Genomic DNA, 22,657 nt, shown 5'->3' with positions numbered 1-22,657 from the left:
AGTGCCGCTACCCGGCACTGCGACACCACCAACACCCATCTGCCGGAGAAGACCATCGTGATGCCACTCCGCCCGACGCGACGCGCCGGAGATCGTCGGAGCAGCCGCGGATGCTGCCTAGTCACGCTGATCCAGAAGCTCTTGTTGAGAACAACACAACAACACGGACGCCGCTGAGCTGCCCGCGTCCGTGAACAACATATCGTCATCACGCCGGTGGCCGCCCACGCCGTCTTGATAGAGCAGCGGGAGGCCATCTCGTCCACCTTATTGGCAACGCACAGACGCTCGCCATCCCCGTCAAGCTGCTGGTGACACTGTCCGCCGAGTGCCACCCTGTCAAAGGCTGTCGTTGTACCGACGCCAAGCTCTAAGGACGCCGCCATTGTGATCTCTACTGTGTGAGGACGTCTCACCGAGACTCCACCGGCTGGCGACGCCTTCACGCTCGTCGCGGTCTCTTCGGTCACCATCGACGTCTACTCAATCATCTTCGACGGTGCTACCACCTTCCTCACGCTCATCATGAAGCCACTCGAGGAGATCGCCATTCGGAGTGCCGCTGCCCGATGCCTGCACGCCGTCTTGCCGGAGCGTACCACGGATCGTCGGAGCACCCGCGGATCGACGTTGCCGAGCTGTCCTGATCCAGGAGGTCTGGACGGAGCCGTCGGGGACGCCCGCCGAGCTGCTCTTGCACTTAAGCTCGTTACAATTATCATGCAACTGAGGCACTGCCATGTAGTGTTCGTTCTTGCCGATCAAACACTATCACACTGCCTGCCGGAGCACGTTGGATTACGCCAGAGTGCCATTGCTAGGGGCCCGTACCGCCGTACGCCGTCATCAAGACTGGCCGTGATTCTTTCTCTTCATCAAGCCGAGGTCGTTGTGCCGTTTGTCCGCGACGCTTTCACTTCATCATGCTGGAGTTGTTCGTGATGTCACGTGACCATCACGTCGGAGCACCACTGCTTGGTGCCTATAAACCATCGTCAAGCCGGAGTCGTCGTGCCGTCCGTCCGTGACGTCTCCTTCTCTCTACACCCCCGCATGATGAGATGCCATCTGTCTACGATGCTTTCACTTCATCATGCCAAGATGAGATATTGTCTGTCCGTGATGCTCTCCCTCTTCGTCGAGATCAACGACGCCGCTCGTCGGTGTATTGGAGCGTCGCTCGTCCACATCAACATAAAGCAAGAATGGTGCCGTTTGTGATGCCACTGAACCGTTCGTGCCAGATCTACACCAATAATTTCCTCGACCGTTCTGCTGACGAGGCATTTACTTCTACAAAGGTCGCCGTTGCTACCGGCACCCTCATAGAGCCCCTTTTATGGGCTCGTCGTCATATCAACTGGATCAATAGTAGATCCATCATCCGAAGGATGTGCTATAAGCCACGTTCGTTCGGCTGCTGTCTGCACCGACTTCTTCATCAACACCTTCATTACAAATCCCTGTTATATAAGGGACATGACCGGTCAGGAGGTGCCCAGCCATGTTTAATCCGGCTGCCGTCTACACCTACTTTCTTCGTCAATTCTTCATTACTTTGATCTCATCTAGTCAGAAGGTGCCCAACCATGTTTATTCGACTCTTGTGTACACCAACTGACTTCACCAACTCATCTTACCTTTAACACCATTCCGATGTTGTTGCTATGACGTCGAGCCGTCCAAGCTAGGCGATTCCATGCATGTCTTCTTCAAGCAATCTACACCGACACGTCGTTCAAGACCGACGAGGCTAGACGACGAGGGTGGGCGAAGCCGACGCTAAGGCTATGTCACCAACACTGGCACACGGACCGACGAGACCGTGGATGCGTTGCCGGTGCCCACATATATATCACACATCTTCACCAACATTCATCATGCATGGAGAACGTGAAGCGAAGACGATGAGACGACCACAAGCAGCTTAATCGGGGGTTCTTCTGCAGGCCTAGACCTGCGGAGGTAATTAACCAGGAGCTTCTCGAGGCCCTAGGAACCAGAAGACCACATCGCTGATGTCAGATCTGTCCAACGACAGGCAATGGCGCGTGTATTTTCTATTATACATGGAAACTGTATCTTGTTAATTCAATTAATAAAGATCATGTGTTTCTGTGTCTCTTTTGTGTTTATTTTACATTTGTGTATTTAGGTACACTGGCACGCCCGCACTTATTTTCTCTCTAAACATAGAGGGACATATTCGTATTTTTCTACCCTAAACAGGTTCTTGTTAGATTTGAATTTGCTTAAGTTTTAGGTTTTGTTCAGATTTGCTGAAATTCTAATAGAGCTGACTTTTGAGGGTATTTTCTCTTAAACCGTTTATTAGTTTACAAATCCCTCCGGTGGAATTGTTCCTTAGGTTGTTTAGTTTATTCTGTCAAGTTTGCAACTCGATCCAACGGTTGGTTTAAGAGAAATCGTGTTTTTACCGAAGCGCTGTCGTGTTGTTTTCAGGCTGACGGTTAGACCGCGAGAGGACCAGCGGTCAGACCGGTCAGGCTTCGGTCAGACCGACCCTAGTAGGTCGGATAGACCGCCGAACGTGTGTTCCATTGGCTTTTGTGGGATGTGTTTTGATCTATTAAGATTCGATTATTTGACTTCCGCTGACGTAATCTACCATTCACCTCCCTCTGGTAGGCTTGGTTACTTATGTTTGATTCTAAAAAAGCAATCCGTTGGACCCTATCCTTACAAAAGAAAGAGCAGATCTGGAAATATAATATCACAACACAGTAGCGTGTAATCCATTCTCTTTCACATTTGTCCTTAGACAGGATCAGATGCGCTTTTTTAAACCTATCAGGAAGATGATTGCCAAAACAGTGATGAGAATGAATTTTGACAGCAACAGCTCCAGTTATTTATACATTCCAAATCTAAAGTTACAATAGTTTCAGCAATTTTTCATCACCAAAAGTCCCTGCATAACCAATTCTGAATGTCCAAGTTAGTTATTCAACACTACTGCAGAAGTGCAGAATTGAGTCACCCTAAAGTGAGGTTGAAGCCCTTAAATTCTTTTATTGAAAGGGGAATAAAAAACACGCCAAGGCAATAAATATGAAGTAACTCTCACATAGACGTCACAACAATCCCCATCCAGCCATCCTTGAATTCTCCATTTGCAGATAGACTAGAACAGCTAGCGCATGAGAGTATGTGTTCAATGGTTATGGTTTTGTGGGTAAATACAAACATATAGGCAAAGGGATAAATATGTTGTTCTAAATTTGTAAATTAGAGTATCATCAACAAAAAAAGCAATGTAATGATCTCCAGGGCTAACAAACTTCATCAGACAGAGGACACAGAAGGAAATTTAACACAAATCAATTATCTCAGGTCAAAGAAGGCGATTTCAACATTAGACAAGACAAAAGGAAAGCAATACTACTGTAACCAACAATCACTAAGGCTGTGTACATCCTTTGGGTGCAGAGTAAGGCTGGGAACAGGATCCTCTGACGTAGAGCAATCTACGTCAGAGGGACGTCCGATGCCGCTACACCGCTCGATCGCCATCCAACGGAGGTAAACAAGCATCCTCTTCCGTGAGCACGGCAGCCGCACCTGAGCAGCACCACCGCTGCGCGCCCACGCCCACGCTGAGGATGCCGCACTCGTGCCGCCTCCTCACGGCCTCACCCCGGGCGCCCCATGTGCCCCGTACGGCGATGTGCCGTGTGTCGCCGCACAACAGCCGTCGGCCGCGTCCCGCACGGCGCTGCACGGCCGTAGGGCCGCACCGCCCGAACAGCCGCCGCATCGGCCACCCACGTCGTCGCGCTCACGCCGCACCGCCTGCTTCGACCCGACCGCTGCCACGCCGCGCCGCCCTGGCCGCGCGCCGCCATGGCCGCCTCCGCGCCCTGACCGCCCCGGGCACAGCAGAGAAGAGTGAGATTCAGCAGTGCTCCATCTGAGCGTGAGCTCAAGGAGGTAGCTAGGCTGCCATGGCCCATGGCTCCGCCAGAAGCGCTGGCCCCAGCGACAGGAGGTCGGTGCAGGCGAACCACACACTCAATGCGGACGGCGCCACCGCAGGATGCTGCGCTGCGGGCCTGCGACACCGTTGGTGAAGAACTCGGCGGCATATGACGAGAGAAGTGGCCGGCCGGGAGCGAGCCTTCTGTTTTCGTGGGTTGATTTTGGTCGGCGTGGGCTGAAAAGAAGCCAGTAGGTCCGCTGTGCTTGTTTACCTCCGTTGGATGGCGATCGAGCGGCATAGCGGCATCGGACGTCCCTCTGACGTAGATTGCTCTGTCAGAGGATCCTGTTCCGTAAGGCTGTGTACATCCTTTAGGTGCAGAGGCCGGTTTAATCCATTATCTAAAAAAACCAAACAACCACTAGCAGTTTTCACATTGAGTACAGAGGTAAAGGAATGCAGAGCCCTGACCTTGGGAGAGGCCGCTCCAGCAGGACGAAGCGGCGGCGATGCACGACCGCAGCCTTGCGCCGCCACCGTGCTGTGCAGCGGCATCAAAGAATCCACGCTCGCCAGCGCCGCTGCCACCGCCACAAAGGACCTGAGACAGTCAGGATCTAGGTACTTTGGGCGTGACTTGCAGAGGCGGGGAGGAGAGACCGGATGCTTCGCCGCCTGGAACGAGCTCGTAACCGGAGATCTCGACCGGCGCGCGGCGGCGCGGCAGAAAGATGCCATCTTGTTTGGTCGTTTGCTGCGGCCTTCGGTTGAGGAAGGGAAAAACAAAAGCTCAAAATTGGGCCTGCGTTTATTGGGCCGTAAAGGGATCGCTGAGGCGTACGTGAGGCCCATTTAAGTTGGCCCTTCTTGTGGCCCATATATACAATGGGCCAGAGATACCTCACCGCCGCGGGTAACCAGAACTAACCGCGGTGACGGCGGCGGGGGAGTAGCAGAAACTCTGAACCAGCAGCAAGCTAGCTTCATGCTTCAGGCTTCAAGCTTTAGTTGCTAGCCTGCTACATTGCTCCTCGTTGCAAATTGCAAACAGGCGATGGCTGATCTGATGCGTCTGATGGCAATGGGATCAGATCACTGTAGATGATCCAAAAACCAATCGTTTCTCTTTGTGGATTTCAAATTCACTAGCATCAACTTTTGCCCTAATTTCCTCCCTCCTTTTGACTTGAACTGTCTCCTTAATGCTGGATGAGAGTGAAACTGGATGAGAGTGAAACTGATGAAATCATATAAAACCTATTGCTTTTGCCTACAACTTTTGCTCCCAGGTACTGTATTACTGTTCTACTGTTCTCTCAACAGTTGATCGATGCCATCTGCACCGTCCAATCTAGCGTGTGTCAAGGATCCAATATCTCTTCCGCTTTACCCTCCCGTGACCGTGAGCAGCTCGAGATTAGTTTCTTCTCGACCATCGAACCCTTTCCCGCTGCTTCTGTTCGCCGCCGCCGTGCTCCAGCGCCTAGGGTTTTCTTCGCCGCCGGCGAGTGCTCCAGCTCCTAGGGTTTTCTTCACCGCCGGCGAGTGCTCCAGCTCCCAGCCCTGCGCGTCCTCCTCGCCGGACGCTGCCGGTGACGTCTGGGCCAAGCTAGGTGCGGCCACCCTCCTCCTCCCCCCTTCCTTTTTCTTGGGTTTCTTCCGCCTCACGGGTTCTTGATTCTTGACCTTTTCGTTGGTCTTGGGCCCTTGGCCATTGCTTGCACAGCAGGTCTGTAGTGCCCTCCGATTCCGTGTTCCCGGAGGTGGAGCTGGCCGAGGACGACGCCGTGGTGTGCTCCCGGGTCACCCCGGATGGCGGCGGGGAGGTGGTAGCGTGGTGCAAGATTAGGCGCGGCGGCGACGTGTCGGCGGCGACGATTTGGAATCTGAGGTATCTGTTGTGATTGGTGGTTGGTTTATCCCCTTTTCGCTGCTTTGCTCTTCTGGACTGTACATCGTAGGCAAGATGCGCTCTTTTTTTTTTTTTTTTTTGCAATCCTGTTTTATTGGATTGGGGGTACAAACGCCATTCATTGATGATGCATGTTTGGGCGAAGGTTATAAAATGCAGAAAAGTTCTTACTGATTGCGATGGAATGCGAGTTGTTGTCGTTTGGATTATGTGAATTGTTGGCACTATCCAAAATTAAAGAAAGGTTTCCTGTGGATAAAAAAGATTCAGATTTCCTAATGATTCCAAAGTGCCTCGATTTTCTTATCCATAAGACCATAATAACTCAGTTTCCAAACTTTTGAACCTGATTGATTTTGAGTCGTGCTGATCTGAAATCGATAGATGTGAGCCCCTGAAGACAGGGAATAGGCAGAGTGGCCATGGGTGAGTTTTTTCTTTTTTGGGGGGTCGAGGGAACTGTGTTGCAACCTTCCGTTAATCCTTTTATCAAATTCTCGCTGATGTTAGATGCCTGTCTTGTCATCCTTGTAATGTATGTTTCATTCGACAGCTATCTTACGTTAGCATTATCCATGTGCCATTGAGAAAGCTTGGATGCAATTATTGTCGATGGAAGAGTTATCCAGCAAGAAGCAGTTGACATCAAACCGGGGAGTGAAATTGTTCCAGGGCCCCAAAAAGATGGTGAGACAATTATGTATTTTGAGTTTGGCATTTTGTGCATAGATTGGTTGTTATGTTTATTTAGTGGTCTTGTATTTTTTTTAAATAGACTATTTTATTCCTTTATGAAGCCAAATGAGTGTTTACACATGACTCTGAATATATGTACTCATTGAGTCATTTGGAATGTTTATTGTTTCCTAGACCTTTCTGTTTAGAAAGTGAAACTTCTATGGTTGCATGTTTGTAATTGTGCTTCTGAAAAATTTACCAAATTACAAATGGTTTTCCTTTTGTGATTCCGTTATGTTGGACAGGTGAACTGTACCACTGTGTAATGCATTTATGCTATCCATTTTCTTGCAGGGTATCTGTTGTACACCTTTGATATAACTGGCCTGAATGACTAGGACAAAAATAATATCAAGGTATTTTGTTCAAATGAATGTTGATCAACAGCAATAACCTGGGTGCATAAAAGTCACTAACTTCTATTTAAATGACGATGTCAGATTGTGCTAGGTATTGAGAATGCAAAGTGCAGCATATGCTTAAATTTGTGGCATGATGTTGTTACTGTTGCTTCATGCCTCCACAACTTCTGGTACTTTTGCCAATTTTCCTAGCTACTTTTGATTTATCTCAAAATTCTGATTGGTGCTTATTCCTGTATTCCTTTTAAGCAATGGCTGCTTCTTTGAGTGGTTAAGAAGGTCTTCAGCTAATTCGCGTGATAAAAGTTAGAGTGCTGCCTGTCCACAATGTAGGACGACAGTGCAATTAGTTGGTGGGAATCACTTCCTACATAATATTGAAGAGGTGTGATAGTTGGGTGTGATGACTTAACTCCTCAATACTGTTTAAGTGCTACATATTGTACAGCTGAGATGTTTATTTATAGTTCTGCTTTTGTAGGCTATACTGTAAGTTTTTTCATCGCTACAGCGGTCTGATGAGGAGATTGCATTGTTGGAGTCATATGCCCCGGTCAAGACAAATATTGTGAGTTCAAAATCTTACTAAGAAATTGTTGATTCCCACCATTTTCTCAATGGATTGTATCAAGTGTTGTGCCAGTCTCATATTTGCCAGCACTGATATTTGTCCCTGTTATCTGCCATAAAATCGAATATTGTTTTAAAATCATCATCTTTTTTTCAACTTGTAAACCTTATTGTTTTTTCCTACAAACTTTGCCCATGTTACTGTATTACTGTTTAATCAACAGCTAATCAAGGCCATCTACACCGTCCGATGTACCACGCGGCAACGATCCGTCCCCTCTTCTGCTTCTACCCTCCCGTGAGCTCGTGGTTGAAAGTTACATTTGTCATGAATTTGGATTATCATTCTATTTTGAAGATATCCTTGATTGATAAATGCACTGCCATGTTTCAGATAACATTTTATTCTCTTATTTCCCCCAATTTTCCTTCCATTGGCAATTCTCGTGGTGTTGGTTTGTCTGTACTGCACTTTGACACATTATATTTAATTTACAAGACTTGCCAGGTGCCTAGGAATGTCTTTAGTATTCAACTTTTGACAAGATAATAGTGGATGAAATGAAAATCCGTTTACAATTAGTACTGGCCTCTTAATAAACTAATTAGTAAAACAAAATTCCCCAAATGGTGGGCTCATTCCGTTAGTCGGGTACTTATAATTGTAGAATTTCCTTTCAGTGCAGGTTGATCTAGAATCATGGTTCTCTCTGTAAGTCCTATTTTGCTTATCGAATACTTGCCTCTTAATAAACTAATTAGTAAAAGAAAATTCCCCAAATGGTGGGCTGATTCCGTTAGTCGGGTACTTATAATGGCAGAATTTCCTTTCAGTGCAGTTTGATCTAGAATCATGGTTCTGCTTATCGATGATATTGTTAAATGTTGCCATGGAATGTTAGCATCTGATACATGGGCTTCTCATCTATAGACATGTTGTGCTTGTCATTACCTCTAACCATATCATGTTATTTAATTTATATCACATGATTGAAAATGCATTTTAGCATGAATGACTCATAACGATTTAGAATTTTCTAACTTACAATTAGCAAACCATGGCAGAACAATATGGTATTTCAAATTTTCATTTAGTTGCACTACTTGAGAATGAGTTTAGTGGTTTGGTTGGATTGTCTAAGTGCAAATGTTGCTGTCATTTGTGGGAATCAGGAAAATATAAAATGCCATATATAATATCCTCTATATTTTAGTTCATAGAGTATAGTTTCCATTCACTCCCAAAGAAAATATGGGTATAATCCGGAGCAAATAATCTGGAAGCAGATATGAATATGGATATTTTTTGCTGGATATGAATACAAATACTATGACGTTGGCGAAAGGGCCTGTAGCCTAGTGGTTATAAGAGCCTCAGTAGCATCTGAGGTCCTGGGTTCGACTCCCCATGGGAGCGAATTTTCCAGAATTTAACGGCGTTGTGCTTTCAGTAGTAGGCGACGTACCCGTCGACAGCGAGGCTCCTGTGGTGACTTCTTCAATCTATCAAGGAGGATTTGCCGGCCCTCACCAATCGACAGCGAGGCTCCTGTGGTGACTTCTTCAATCTATCAAGGAGGATTTGCCGGCCCTCACCAATCTATCAAGGAGGATTTGCTGGCCCAGTCTTCGAAGATGCTCACAGGGGTAGGGTTTGCGTGCGTGTGTTTATAGGGGTAATTCTAAAAAAAAAAAGAAAAGAAAATACTATGACGTTGTTTCCAGTGGATGGGGATACAAATAAAGATGCATGCTTATTGTTTTTCAACCACATTTGCTTAAGCAATGATTGGTCTATTCCAGTATTACTATTGTTGGCCCCTTTGGAACATATAATTGATATGCCTTTTGCATGACTCTTCTCAACTAAAATGCATTAGATTGCATCATGTCTGTGGTTCACAATATGTTACATATGTTATTGGAAAGAATATAATTAAATTTGCTACAGTTCTGTGCTATTGTTATGTTATTTTTGCATTGTTGCATGTGGTGTTTGGGATCCAACTAAAACTAAGTTGGTTCTTTTATTATGTAATCTCAACCGATATACGGAATTTATATGTTGTGTATATTCATGGTTGTTAAATTGCTACATTATGTTCTGTATATATACAGTTTTTTTTGGCTTCAATTTTATGCCGTCCTTTCCAGCTTTCCCGCCGCACCGCGCGGGGCACCCTCTAGTTACATTTGTTTTCTGCACTTCTGCTAGGCTGCTTAGCTACCACTAGCCTTTTACTACCCAGCTGCAGAGAAACTAAAACGTGTATATATGAACATGAATTCCCTAACCATATCAACTAAAACGCCTCCGATGATCTAACCATATCTTGGTCCATCGATTTAAGTGGAAACCAATGATCAGTTACTTTATTTTATTTATTATATTTATAGAACAATTACTCTCTCGGTTCCATAATATAATGTACAACCACTTTCTTTATATATTCCATAATATAAGTCATGCATGCAATTAATTATGATATTTTCTTCATTAAATTATTACTTTTTTAAACAATTCACTCTCACATTCTCCAATTCTATTGGATGCATGCATTATATTTATTAGGATGATCTGAACTACAAGATGATAGTAACTATTTCTTTATCTTTGGGTTAAGGGTGGTTGTGCCTTATATTTTGGAACGGAGGGAGTAATTTATTAGAGTCACGTGACAACTTAGGTGTATTTTGTAGGAACACTACTACTAATAGTCTCAGTTTACTTGTAGTCAACTACTGTTGGTTGTAGCTTGGTGGCATACTCTACCTACCTATCAGTTGTTGATGTTACTCACGGAGTATCGTTCTTTATCTTTGGTGCTAGATGACATGCATGCATGCTCATTGGATATCAGCTGATTCTTATATTAGGTACATTGTGCATGAAATGTCTTGTAAGCAATATGACTTATTAGCGATCGGTGGATAGTGGTTTGTATGTAGAACTCGTATACGTGGGGATTAGTGAGGACATACGATTCCACATGTGGAGGGGAGTATCGTGGTGGGTATACCTGATTTTTTTTCTTTGAGATGGAGATCTAATGGGTAAAATTAGTAGGTCCACCGATTTTTTTTCCTAATTTATTAGAACACCATGTGGCGGTTTACGAGCGTTTGTAGGAGACCACATGGCGGCTTGGGAGTTTTTGTAGGAAGTTAATTTAATGAACTTTTAGTATATATGATAGATAGATAGATAGATAGATGGATGGATATAGATGTACGTTTACACCGGGTCACATTTTCTCTGTTGTTTCCTAATTGGTTTTACTTTCATGCCTAGTTAATTAATTATATTAGCTATAGGGTTAAACCAATCTGCATGAGCACACAGACAGTAAAGTGGAGGAGGGGATTAGGTAACAGTTGCTTGCACAAGCAGGTGGACAGAAAGGCATGCATTCGCTTTAATCACACTGCTCTGAATGTGACATTTCTGTCATGCCGCTCATGCATGATTAGTGGCCGGAGTAGGAGTACACGTTACTAGTGGAAGGAGAAAATCTTGTTGTCGGAGGCTGCCGCGAACGGGTCATGTGCACACTTAATTACCGTGTAGTCACGTCCAAATTCCAAAAACATAGTAAGACGTTGAAGAGGATATTGAAACACGGGAGCAAAATTCACATACATTATATTAATTATTATACTCACGTCACATGGGCTGGAGCCTATTTATACGGAGGAGGAGCAAAGGATCGGATGAAATCGACCAAGATGATGAAGATAGCAGGTGTTGTTATTTTAGTTCTTGTTATCTGTCCAACTATTACTTCCGCTACCGAAACCCGGGGAGGTAAATCCATCCATCCATCTCATGTTTTCTCACAATCTAGCTGAGCTTGATTCTCTCTTCCTAATTAGTAGTAATTACTTGTGCATGTTTGTATTGTGTTAGCGCTTCTATTCCTAATTAATTACTTGTGCATGCATGCGCTAATTAATTCTGTTTGTATTGTGTTAACAGGCCGGGATGACGACCTTAGTGACGACAAAATCTGGACGTCTCTGATTGCATTCGTGGGGCGCTATATGCTGACCCACTATCCTGGATTGGTGGTTCCGCCAATCTGCATCGAGGACATTGCAAAGAAATGCGGGTGGAATAATCTGACCCCTGCATGCGTGATGGAAGAGATGGACAGCTGCCACTAAGGCGACCACCGGCCACTCTCCATCAGTCTCAGGCTGACAGGCTCTCAGCCATAATAATTAATAAGCTGTAATAAGGGGCCTAATTAATATGTACTACTTCAGTATATATATATGTATCTTCTGTTGAGTTGAAATGCCTCTGATTTTGATTGCACGAGTTAGTAATTCTCAATTTCATAAGCAACTTGCCCTCCTTCCTGCATGGATCCGTAACTAATAAATACGTACTGGAGTACTAATTAAGCACCACTAGCCATGCATGCATGTCGTATATTCTAATAGAATTAATTAATGGTAATAATATAAAGCTAGCTAGATGTGCCTGTGGGTTTGATTTTTAATCACTAGGAGTAATAGAGTAGTACTCCTATATCAGAATGTCAGGGTGCAGTCAGAACCCCTTGAATTTGGACGCTACAACTAGCTACTACTTAATTACCGATCGATTTGGGGCAAAAACAACTACTGTTTGCCAGATCAGAGAGATGGTCATCCACCATGGTGAAGAACTAGCTTAACAGCGGCACAAGCACGACCTCGTCCAAGAACCCGTGTCTAGCTCGTGTGGCCGGCCAGCCGGTCACCATGGCCGTGCAAATCATATATACAAGTCATCGCTTGTACAAAGTTTTCATTGTTTGATTAAACAAATCTGTACAGGACATGGTGATACAGCTGGATTACTCATGATGTACTTAAAAACCAACTTGCTTCAAGATTGCCCATGGAACATAACATCAAATCACATGCCTTACTTTACATTTATTACCTATGAAATTACCTTCTTGCAATGTTTATCAGAGCATAAGCCCATGTTCACATTTTTACCTTTGAAGTACCTCCTTTATCGTAGAGAAAGATCCATACTATCAAAGTTAAGACAGATATTTTTATGTAGAAACAATATAAATACATAATTATAAGTGATTGAATTTAACATCACATATGCTTTAAATTTCTAATTACCAGGCTAATTTTGCACACTCCAACATGTCCATACATTTTTCTTCCAAAACAACTTCATGCAGGTAGCACCCTGAACTACTTCTATTCTCACCCTGATCAGCACTGAGATGGGCCAGGAAGTCAGGAAGCAGTGCCGGCAGTAGATAGGGAAGCCAAACCTGCCATTTGAAATTCCCTGGAACTTAAGGAGACAGCTAGTGCACATGAATTGCATTCAATAATTAATCAGCTACTACAAAACAATGTGAGAATTGAAGTAGAAGTACAAGAAATATAAGTTAATGAAAGGAAAGTACTGTCTCACGACATGATTCAAGATAAATAAGGGGGATAAGAAAATCGCAAAGAAAAATCGGTTTGGAATAAAAGATTGACTTAGTAGTAGCATTTTGTCAAAACATCTTTGGGCAATAGGAGCATCACCGATTTGTCATCTTTCTCTTTTCTACTGTTGCAAATCCAACAAAGAATTGTGAAAGCAATTATAATTAATTTTTTTAAAAAAACAGATGGCGTAGAGTTTTCTCAAATTTTTACAAGCTTTACTTCACAAAGCACATGACTTGTCAGCTATAGCCAGAAGATCGCATGATTGAAACTGATTTATTCTAGAGAGTAATAGGCAATCATAGAACCATCCATGACATGCAATCGGCAACCAACAGATGATGGTCTATCACTCCTCCATATGTTCATCTCCAGCATATTCGTGTACAGCTTGTAATGTACAGTCAATAGTGGCACCTTTTATAGCATGTGTACATGCCAAACTACAAACAGAAAGATGAAAAGGAACATTCAGCAACGCGCAAAAAAAGATCCATTTTTTATTCATACAGTTTGAAAACTTTTGAATTTTTACCTAGCATAAGAATCTTTTTATATGGGTCAAGCTTTAAACCACCAGTGTTATAGTACTACCTATAGCTAAGATATAGGTATACTTCAATAGTCCTAATTAAACTTAATTCGGTAAAAATCTACATAGAAAAGGTTGTGTGCTACCATCTACGGAATGTGGAAAATCATTTAGATTTCGATACAATGGAGTTCTCAAGCTGCTAAATAAATGAATAAATTTGTTCAACATATTTTTCCTAAAAAAATGATGCATAGAGATGAAGTGCTGATTAAATTACCAAAAAGTTGGATTGTGGTCATCACTTTAAATCCAAAATTCATAATGACTTGCTTAAATATAGTTAAAAATCGAATGTCAGTATATAATTAATTGATTTTGTTGGAAGCCTTTCATGTTCCTAGGAATAACCGTAAACATTATTTAGTAGAGTGTGAAAATCATCATTTCAGCTCTAATCTGATTCTTGGGAGTAGCATGTGCGTGAGTCCAAATTTCTTAGTGGCAAGCACATGGCATGTTCACTTGTATACATATCCGCACCAGAAAATACATATAATTGCCCACAAATTCAAACTGTATGTACCATCGCTAGCTGATGAGCTCACCTCGTTAACATGTCAATCTGCATATCAGGCAAATAATCTACGTCGTTATAAGAAACAAGAATAAATTTATATTATAAGTGACAGTAATGAGTGCAGCTTGGAAGGAGGACAGGCGGGCCATAGAGCTGGACGCATACTTCATCAAACATGTATTAATTGGGCGTTTAGATTTTGTTTAAAGTCCAAAGCTGAATTCACCACGCACAGCAAAATATAAAGATCCCAAATGTTAGTTCTGTCGAGGGTGTTCAATTCTTCGGTTCCACATTGCAGAAGATTAGAGATAATAAAAGTGAAGATTCGATCTTAGACATGATCAACCAAGGATAACACAATGAATATCAATAAAAGATGTATTATTGTACAAATATGCATGTACAGGCTCCGGCCTAGAGATGACAACACACCTGCTTATGATCCATTCATGCAGCAATATGCAGTGATAGAAAAATGTAATTTTCGACCATGAACATATATATTTATTATTAAATAACTCTTCTCTCTGCTACATGATGCCTCATACTGAGCCTAGTGCTGGAATGTGCACACATATGGGCATTACTTCGAACAAGAGGAGGACATACGGAGGGGCGAGATTGAATTCTCATTCAGTCTGCTCCACCTACTTGCAGTTCCTCTTAATTGTTTGTGGTTCTAGGAAAATTAGGGAAAAGGGGGCAAGAAGAACATGAGACACATGGACAAAATATAAATCAAGCAGCATTTTCTTTTTTAAAAAAAAAGAAAAGAGAGAAGAAAAGGGAGAACCTTTTACAGGGACAAGAGCAAGAAGCCGACGTTTGAGGCAATGGATGGGGTCAATCTGTTGGCACCGGATTAGTGAGTTGCATACTCGCATTAACGTTCAACCGTAGTTGTTGTACGATACGATGGGCCTTCATCCCTGCAGTTGACACCCTTGTCTCTGACTGCCGGCGCCGGCACGACGTACGGCATGAATGGTCCATCTGGCTTATGCTTACCTTTCCAAAAGAGAAAAAAAAAACAAAAGAGTTGAGTTTATTTTATGTATCGTCCCACGCAGAACAAACTTATTCACAACGGGGTTTCATCAAGCACCTTGACCTTGTACAGGAATAAATAAATGACGAATGAATACAAATGAAGTTGTCGGCTGAGGAATAAAGCTGCAGAGTTAGACCCTAGAAGCTTCAATCTCCTAAGATGGAGAGGAGGCAAAGCCATGATAAAGGAAGATGAAAATCATCTGGCTGGAGGAGCAAATGTTGAAACTTGAGGCCAAGGTCAGAAATCTCGGCGAATGGTGGAGGCCGTGGCAACGTGAAACACTGTGGACAACCACGCCAAATCTAGAGATGGAAGTAACAAATACTCTCTCCGTCCCTAAATATTTGACACCGTTGATTTTTTTAGCACATGTTTGACCGTTCGTCTTATTCAATAACTTTTGTGAAATATGTAAAACTATATGTATATATAAAAGTATATTTAACAATGAATCAAATGATAGAAAAATAATTAAGAATTACTTAAATTTTTTAAATAACTAGCAAAAATGCCCGTGCGTTGCGACGGGTAAAAAGAATCCAATGACAATATACACTTTTCATGCATAACCATATTAATGATAATGTTTATATGGATCGTTGTAGTTACCACAATTAGAAAATTGGAACATCTTCAATGTAATGACCTAACCTCGACGATGATAACCTTACCGGCGCTTGCTTTACCTAAAATAATTGGATTATTCATGTGACAATCTCATTCTTGCAACCAATAAAAGAATTAATCAAATCCAAAAAATCATGCAGGAAATAAAAAAATCAAAAAAATTGATGGATCCTATCTGACCCAAGCATCCATCAATTTTATCTCGCGTTGAGTCGGACGGTTTTTGGAACGGTTCTTTTACAAACGACGTTTTTTTTTCTCGTGCTGAGTCGCAGGGTTTTCTCTAACCTTTTTTTTACAAATGGTGATTTTTTTTATCTCGCGTTGAGTCGGACGGTTCTCAAACTGTTTTTTTAGAAACAACGGTTTTTTTTTCTCGTGTTGAGTCCGAATTTTTTTTCTCGATCTTCTTTTATAAACGATGTTTTTTTCTAATATTTTTTCAGAGCGGCTTGTTTCTTATAAACTGTGTTTCGTTTTCTTGTGTAGTTTTCTCAAACATTTTTTAGAAATGGTGTCTTTCTGACAGTTTTTCCCTAGCATTTTTTTTCTTTTTTACCAATGGTGAAAACAGAATTTTTCTTGCGCGCATTTTTGCCCCTTTTTCTGACATTATTTTCTTGCGCGTTTTTTTCTTGTTCTTCTCGAGCAATATTTGATCTTTTTTTTCTCACGCGTTTTCTGGAAACCAATTTTTCTCGCACATATTAGATTAGATAGATATATTAGATTAGATTAGAGATAAGAGATATATACGGACGACGAAAACAAATAGAAATCAGATGTTTTTTTGCCGCGTTATTTTTTCCGCCCCTTGTACCATATAATGGTTTTTTATTATACACGGACGACGGAAACTTTTTTAACTTTTTAAGTAAAGTTAGGGATTAGAGATTAGATCTGTTCCCTTTTGTGATTAGGAATTTAGATTGTTTATTTACTTTTTTGGAAATAAAAAGAAAAAAAAAGAGATCGGGAGATGGGGAGGAGATTTTTTTTTCCACCTCCGATTCGCTTTTGTTTTTCTGTTGCCGCGTTTTTCTTTTCAGGATCGCTCTTTTTTTTGAGTTAGACGGACGACAAAAACATCATAAATTTTTTAAGTAGTAACAGAAACGAACGGCCAAATATATTTAAATAAATCAACGGCGTCAAATATTTACCTCGCCAACTGCCCCGAGGCTTCCTCCATTGTCACGGTTCAAATCAATAGCAGCCACAACCTTCCAATTTAGCGAATGACGAGTGAAACGACGGCCAACAGGCAATGTAACAGAGCGGCCACCGGTCGACTCCACCACACCAGCACACGCTCTCGTGAAACCCTAGGCTCCTCTCCCGCAGGCCGCAGCCATGTCACAGCACTCTGTTGTCTCCATGCTCATGGCCACAAGTGGCCTTCCCTGAGACCATGCCTTCACACAACGGTGGAAGAGATGACTTGGCCACTACTTAGGGGAGGATGTGAGGCGCATCATGGTCCGGTGTTATTGCTCGGTGCGTGGGGATAGCGCGGCGCACATCCGCTCGGCTAGATGGGGAATCGGTGATTTCACTGTCGCATTGTTATCACAAAGATATCTACATCCGTTTCTAGCCGTTGGATGAATAGATCGGATGGCTGATAAAAGAGATAGGAAGTTTTGTGTAGGTTCTCCTAGGTGCATCTAGCAAAGAGAATAACTCCTCCTTTTTATATATATTAGTAAAGATGAGTATGTAGGTTTATTAGACTAACATCATACCACTTAATATCACTGCTAGACAAGTGATCTTTAGTCCCGGGTTGCAAACCGACACCACAAATCTAGGATATCTTTAGTCTCCGTTGGTGTTACTAACCGAGACTAAATATTATTTTTTTCCTTTTTTCATTGTTTTTTTTGCTGCTTGCATATTGATCACAGATCCAGAAATCATCACAAAAACAGATCCACAAAAATCATCGCTAATCCACAAATCATCAGTGATCCAGATCCCCAAAAATCATCACAAATTATACTACCATCACAAATCAAAACAGATCCGCCGACTTCGAGCACTACGACTCCCACCTCAGCCTCCTCCACCACGACAACCGTTGCGACACCCGGTTCCACCCGTCACCACACCTCGGCAACTGGATCGTCGCCGTCCGCGCTCCTCTCCCGCGAGGCAGAGGCGGATCCCAGCGACGACTGTCCGCGCGCCTAGGTCGTCACGCACCGCGACGGCGAGTGCCGCCGCCTACCCCTCGTGCCGCCACCACCCCGCTCTTGCCGCCGCCGCTGCCGCCTGCCCCCTTATGCCACCGTCACCGCCTCCCCCCTTGTGCCGCCGCCGCCGCCTCCCCCTCCGTCGGATCCAGTGGAGGGGAGGGCTCTGCCGCCGCGTATCGGTCCCGGCTACGATCGGAGAGGAGGTGTAGGAGATCGGAGAGAGGAGGAAAAGGAGAGATAGAAAGAGAGAAAGAGAAAGGGTTAGTGGATGAGGGGGAGAAAGAAATAAGGACGACAACACGCGCTGCTCTCTCCCTCCCCATGTGGCTCGTCTGTTTTTTTAATTTTTCGTTCTGGTTGGTTTAGACAACCGGGACTAAAGATAGTGGGAGGCCTAACAATTTTTGAACCAGGACATAAAAAATGATCTCTAGTCCTGGTTGATGTTACCAACTGGAACTAAAGAATCAAAAAATTCTGTTGGTCTTTTGAACCGGGACTAAACACATTCTTTAGTCTCTATTCCTATTCGAATCGGGACTAATGCGATTTTTTTCATCCGGACAAATATCAATTCTCCGGTAGTGTATATTGATGTATTAAAATGGAAGGGGTTGGATATTGGCTACCAGAAATTATTTTTCTAGCAGAAAAAGAGCTGCGATATCTAATCCATTTTTTCGACCAGTAAAGCATCTAGAAACCCTGCTTCACTATACCGAACAATTCTTATCAATGGGAAAGTCTATAATAGTTATCCAAGAGTTCTGTGTAGAAGGGCTATCATGCAACGGATCAAACGTGTGGATAGCACACCATGGCACCACGGAGATATCCACTTCTGTCATTCCATGTAAACGACAGCTCCTTCTCCCCTTCCTAGAGTTGGTTCGATTTGGAGAAGGGGATTGACAAAAAAAAAAAAAAAAGTAAATTGCATCGCCGGTACATGAACTTGCCATGGGTTAGCAATCTAGTGCACGAACTTATAAAATGCTTGTTCTAGTGCGTGAACTTGTCAGGTGCGTGCGGAGGAAGGCGAAAAGAACACTACATGGATAATCTTATTGATTTTGTGATTGTAGAAAAAGATTAAAAAAAGAGCAATGATATAAGCTAGGGTGGGAAAGATATGAAATATCATCACTTCCTTGATGAAGGATAAAGTAGAGATCAAATTTATAAATAATTGCAGTCTTATGCAAACGCACTATACATATGCATGTCACACCCTAATCAATATCAGCTTCGTAAGATTAATATTGCCAAGCTATTTTGGCCCTCATTTGCACAAAACTAGACAAGTTCGTGTACCGAAACGAGCATTTTACAAGATTATGTACTAAATTGCACCCATCTAACAAGTTTATGCACTACCAATGCATGTGCAAATATAAGAAGGGCATTTGATAATTGTCAAACCGAATAGTGGCAAATAGTTAAATGTCCCGTTGGCACAAGAAGCGCTAGCTTTAGATTAGTAGATACTAGAAGATCTGCACGCCCTGTTGACGTGCCGCCTAATTTAGCCTATAATATGACTCATCTGCAAAATATATATTAAATTTGCATATATCACATTTTATATTATTTGTCATTCTAGCAAAATTTCACATCAAACTAGGAGATGTGCAAATTACACTGCTATGCTTATTAACTACATTATAATCGTTTTCAAAAGCAATATTAACTTTGATTAACAGTTGTACATGGCATTGATAAAATGTGAAGATAGTAGACCGCGATCTAAATTAATAATTTTAAATGTGAGAATGACCAGTAATATTTTGAAACATACAGAGTAATATATTAATGGAATTTAATTTTATGTTTCCAAAGAATTATGAGAACAACCAAATTAAGATTGTAATTAATGATGACCAATAGTTTGGCAAATAGTTAGATATTTCCATATTGGAAAGTACGAATTACCCCCTCGAACTATTGCGGTAGTACGATTTACCCCCTAAACCATAATACCAGACATTTAACATCCCAAACTCTCAAAACAGGATAAATTACAACCCTAAATCGATTCGAACCGGTTTTCAGCCTACATGGCACACTCATGACAATACAGTCAGCAAAACAACGGTAGGGCCCACCTTTCAGCGCTTGTTGTTTCTCTCCTTCTCTACCCCTCTCTACCTCTCTCTCCTCCTCCTCTGCCCCTCTCTCTCTCTCAGTGAACAGAAGGCGGCTGCGAGCGGCGGGCAAGGAGCCGAGGCCGGCGGTGGGCGGGGGCGGAGGCGGCTGAGGGCGGCGGGCGAGGAGCCGAGGACGCGGCGTACTAGACGTCGGGGTAGCGCTCGGTCGGCTCCGATGGCAGCGGCGGCGGAGAGGGCGAGGGCGGCGGGACGTGGAGCGAGATGGCGGCAGGATCCTCCTTCCCACCGTCCAGGCGCTCATGATGAGCTCGTGCGGCCCGGCGACACCGGGGGCGTACACGGCGTCGCGGAAGCCCGACTTCCGCCTTCTCATCGGCGTGCTCACCCGCGCCGACAACTACGAGCTTCGGCACCTCCTCCGCATGGTGTACGACCTCCAGCTCGCCGCCGGCGACCTGAGCGCACACGTCGACGTCCACGGGGATGCCACGGCCGGCATCCAAGGTCTCGTTGTAGTACACGAGCATGCCGATGGCTTAGAAGCACGGGTTGAACCGCCACGCGGTGTTCGTCCAGTTGCCGGTGTGGAACACCGCGCCGAGGTAGGGGATGTCCGGCGAGATGGGGACCTGGCAACAACCCGTCCCGGTGCACGGCGCGCCGTCGGCGTGAGCTCGGCGCAGTAGGTGAAGCAGCCCGTGGCGTACAGGTCGTCGGCGGCGGCGCCGCGCGGGAGAAGACGAACGTGGCCGTTGGTGGACGGGGAGGTGGCCGATGACGCGTAGCAGGCGTAGCTGAGGCCGGCGTAGAGCCGCGAGCTGCCGTGCTCGCCGAGAGAAGGGGGGGGGGGGGGGGGGGAGAGAGAGAGAGGGGAAGAGGAGAAGGAGGAGGTGAGATGACAGGTGGGCCCCACCATTTTTTTAAAAAAAAAAGGAAATGCTGACTGGATTGCCACGTGTACGTCACGTAGGATAAAACTGCTTTGGATTGTGTCAGTGGGGGTAATTCGTCCGGTATTGAAAGTTCGAGGTGAGTGATGTCTGGTTTTCAGATTTAGGGGGTAATTCGGTCGACCGCGATAGTTTAGGGGGGTAATTCGTACTTTTTCCTTAGATATTCTATTATAAAATTTAAAGTTATGTTTCCTCAAAATTGTTGCGATTTCATTAACCAAAAAGTTATAGACTAAAGTGCATATTTGAAAAAACGGTTCTTAGTATTACAAATTCTCATCGAATCTTTCACTTCATATTTGTTATTTAGTTTTTCCCGATTATTAATTATTTTACAGAAATACAGGATATCAATATGGTTTTCACCATAAGATATCGTACTTATCCAGATTTACCTTCATTTTTCCTATTTCTGCTTGGTCCTATTTGTGTTATTACTAATTTAGTATGAGAAGGCAAAGTGCAACGTGCAAATGCTATAGCAGCAACCAATGTTTTAAATTGGCTGAGACACATTTAGTGGTTAGCTTCTCAAACAACTATGCGGGCTAAATGGAATTATAACGGTTAAATTATACATTAAAAACAAATAGCTAGGAATATATATGTGTATATATGTATGTGGACTATGCGGATGCCGCTGAGCAGGTTTCTATTGTAGCACATCACAGGCAGATGGTGCAGAATGGAGAGCAGCACTAATAGCGTGCACATGATTTGGAATTTTGGATGAAGCAACAGGGATGATCAGATGGAATCATGGAACGGTACGAGATTATAGAGGATTATCAACCTGATTGATTGCATGCGGTATACCAGTCCGGATAGGAAGGAAGGATGGGCCCACGGAGCAGAAAAAAGGAGATCGTTGATGCGGCCTGCGGCGCTTTAAAGTTAGTCAAGGCGTCGGCAGAAAGGACCCCGCCGAACAATATCAATCTACTATTTTCCTCTTTTTATTTTTATATGATATTTTCTATTTTGTTTTTATGGCTAAGAGGATTTGGTTAATCTTTGTTGTTTTGCGCTGAAAAATGGTTGTGTTTCTCCACGAAAACGAGGAGGTTATCCTTTGCTAGTTTGCTCGGAAACTACTCGTTTGTCGTAACGTAATTCCGATATTTCTCGTCATGTAAGTACGATATTTCTCTTATTTGCTAATTTGCTCATAAATTAGTCGTTTGATTCCACGAAAGTGAATTAATCTTGAAATTTTGATCTATCGATTTTGACAACACCGTCGATTACACCGCAAATCGTTAGGTGATTTTTGTTGGCCAAGAGAAAAAGCATCAACAAACAGCGAGTGAATGAACCAATGGCTTTTCTTTTCTTTTTTCACGGTGCATTGTCCGAGAAAATTGACATTTAGCCACATGTAAGGATGAGTTTCGCTGTAATGCCATTCCGCCAAGTTGCTTCGCTAAAATGCTATCGCCACGCTCGCGCAACACGCTGCTTCGCCGTTTTTCCAATTTCACCAGATTAACACACCGAATCGCGAGTGTTGTGACCAATGTGCCCCTGGGTCATTCTTTAGATCAGTGAGACAAAGGGGATCGAGATGCGCCGGCTCTTGCTCACGGCGGTGCCCTAGATCGATCTTGTCAGCATCGCCATTCC

General features: G+C 43.6%; 1 long non-coding RNA gene and 1 pseudogene across 1 annotated transcript; both read left to right on the top strand.

Annotated features, from left to right (window-relative positions):
* The first annotated feature begins 3,965 nt into the window (after positions 1 to 3,965).
* Positions 3,966 to 9,308, top strand: LOC127781990 (uncharacterized; annotated as a pseudogene).
* Positions 9,309 to 11,214: 1,906 nt separating this feature from the next.
* Positions 11,215 to 11,820, top strand: LOC127783186 (uncharacterized). The gene is made up of 2 exons (XR_008019254.1): positions 11,215 to 11,327; positions 11,499 to 11,820. It is a non-coding gene; the product is annotated as an uncharacterized LOC127783186 (long non-coding RNA).
* Positions 11,821 to 22,657: the final 10,837 nt, after the last annotated feature.

This window comes from Oryza glaberrima, chromosome 8, assembly GCF_000147395.1.
Source record: "Oryza glaberrima chromosome 8, OglaRS2, whole genome shotgun sequence".
Taxonomy (NCBI): Eukaryota; Viridiplantae; Streptophyta; class Magnoliopsida; order Poales; family Poaceae; genus Oryza; species Oryza glaberrima.
Note: the sequence above shows the minus strand (reverse complement) of the source record. Positions and strands in the feature narration are given on the sequence as shown.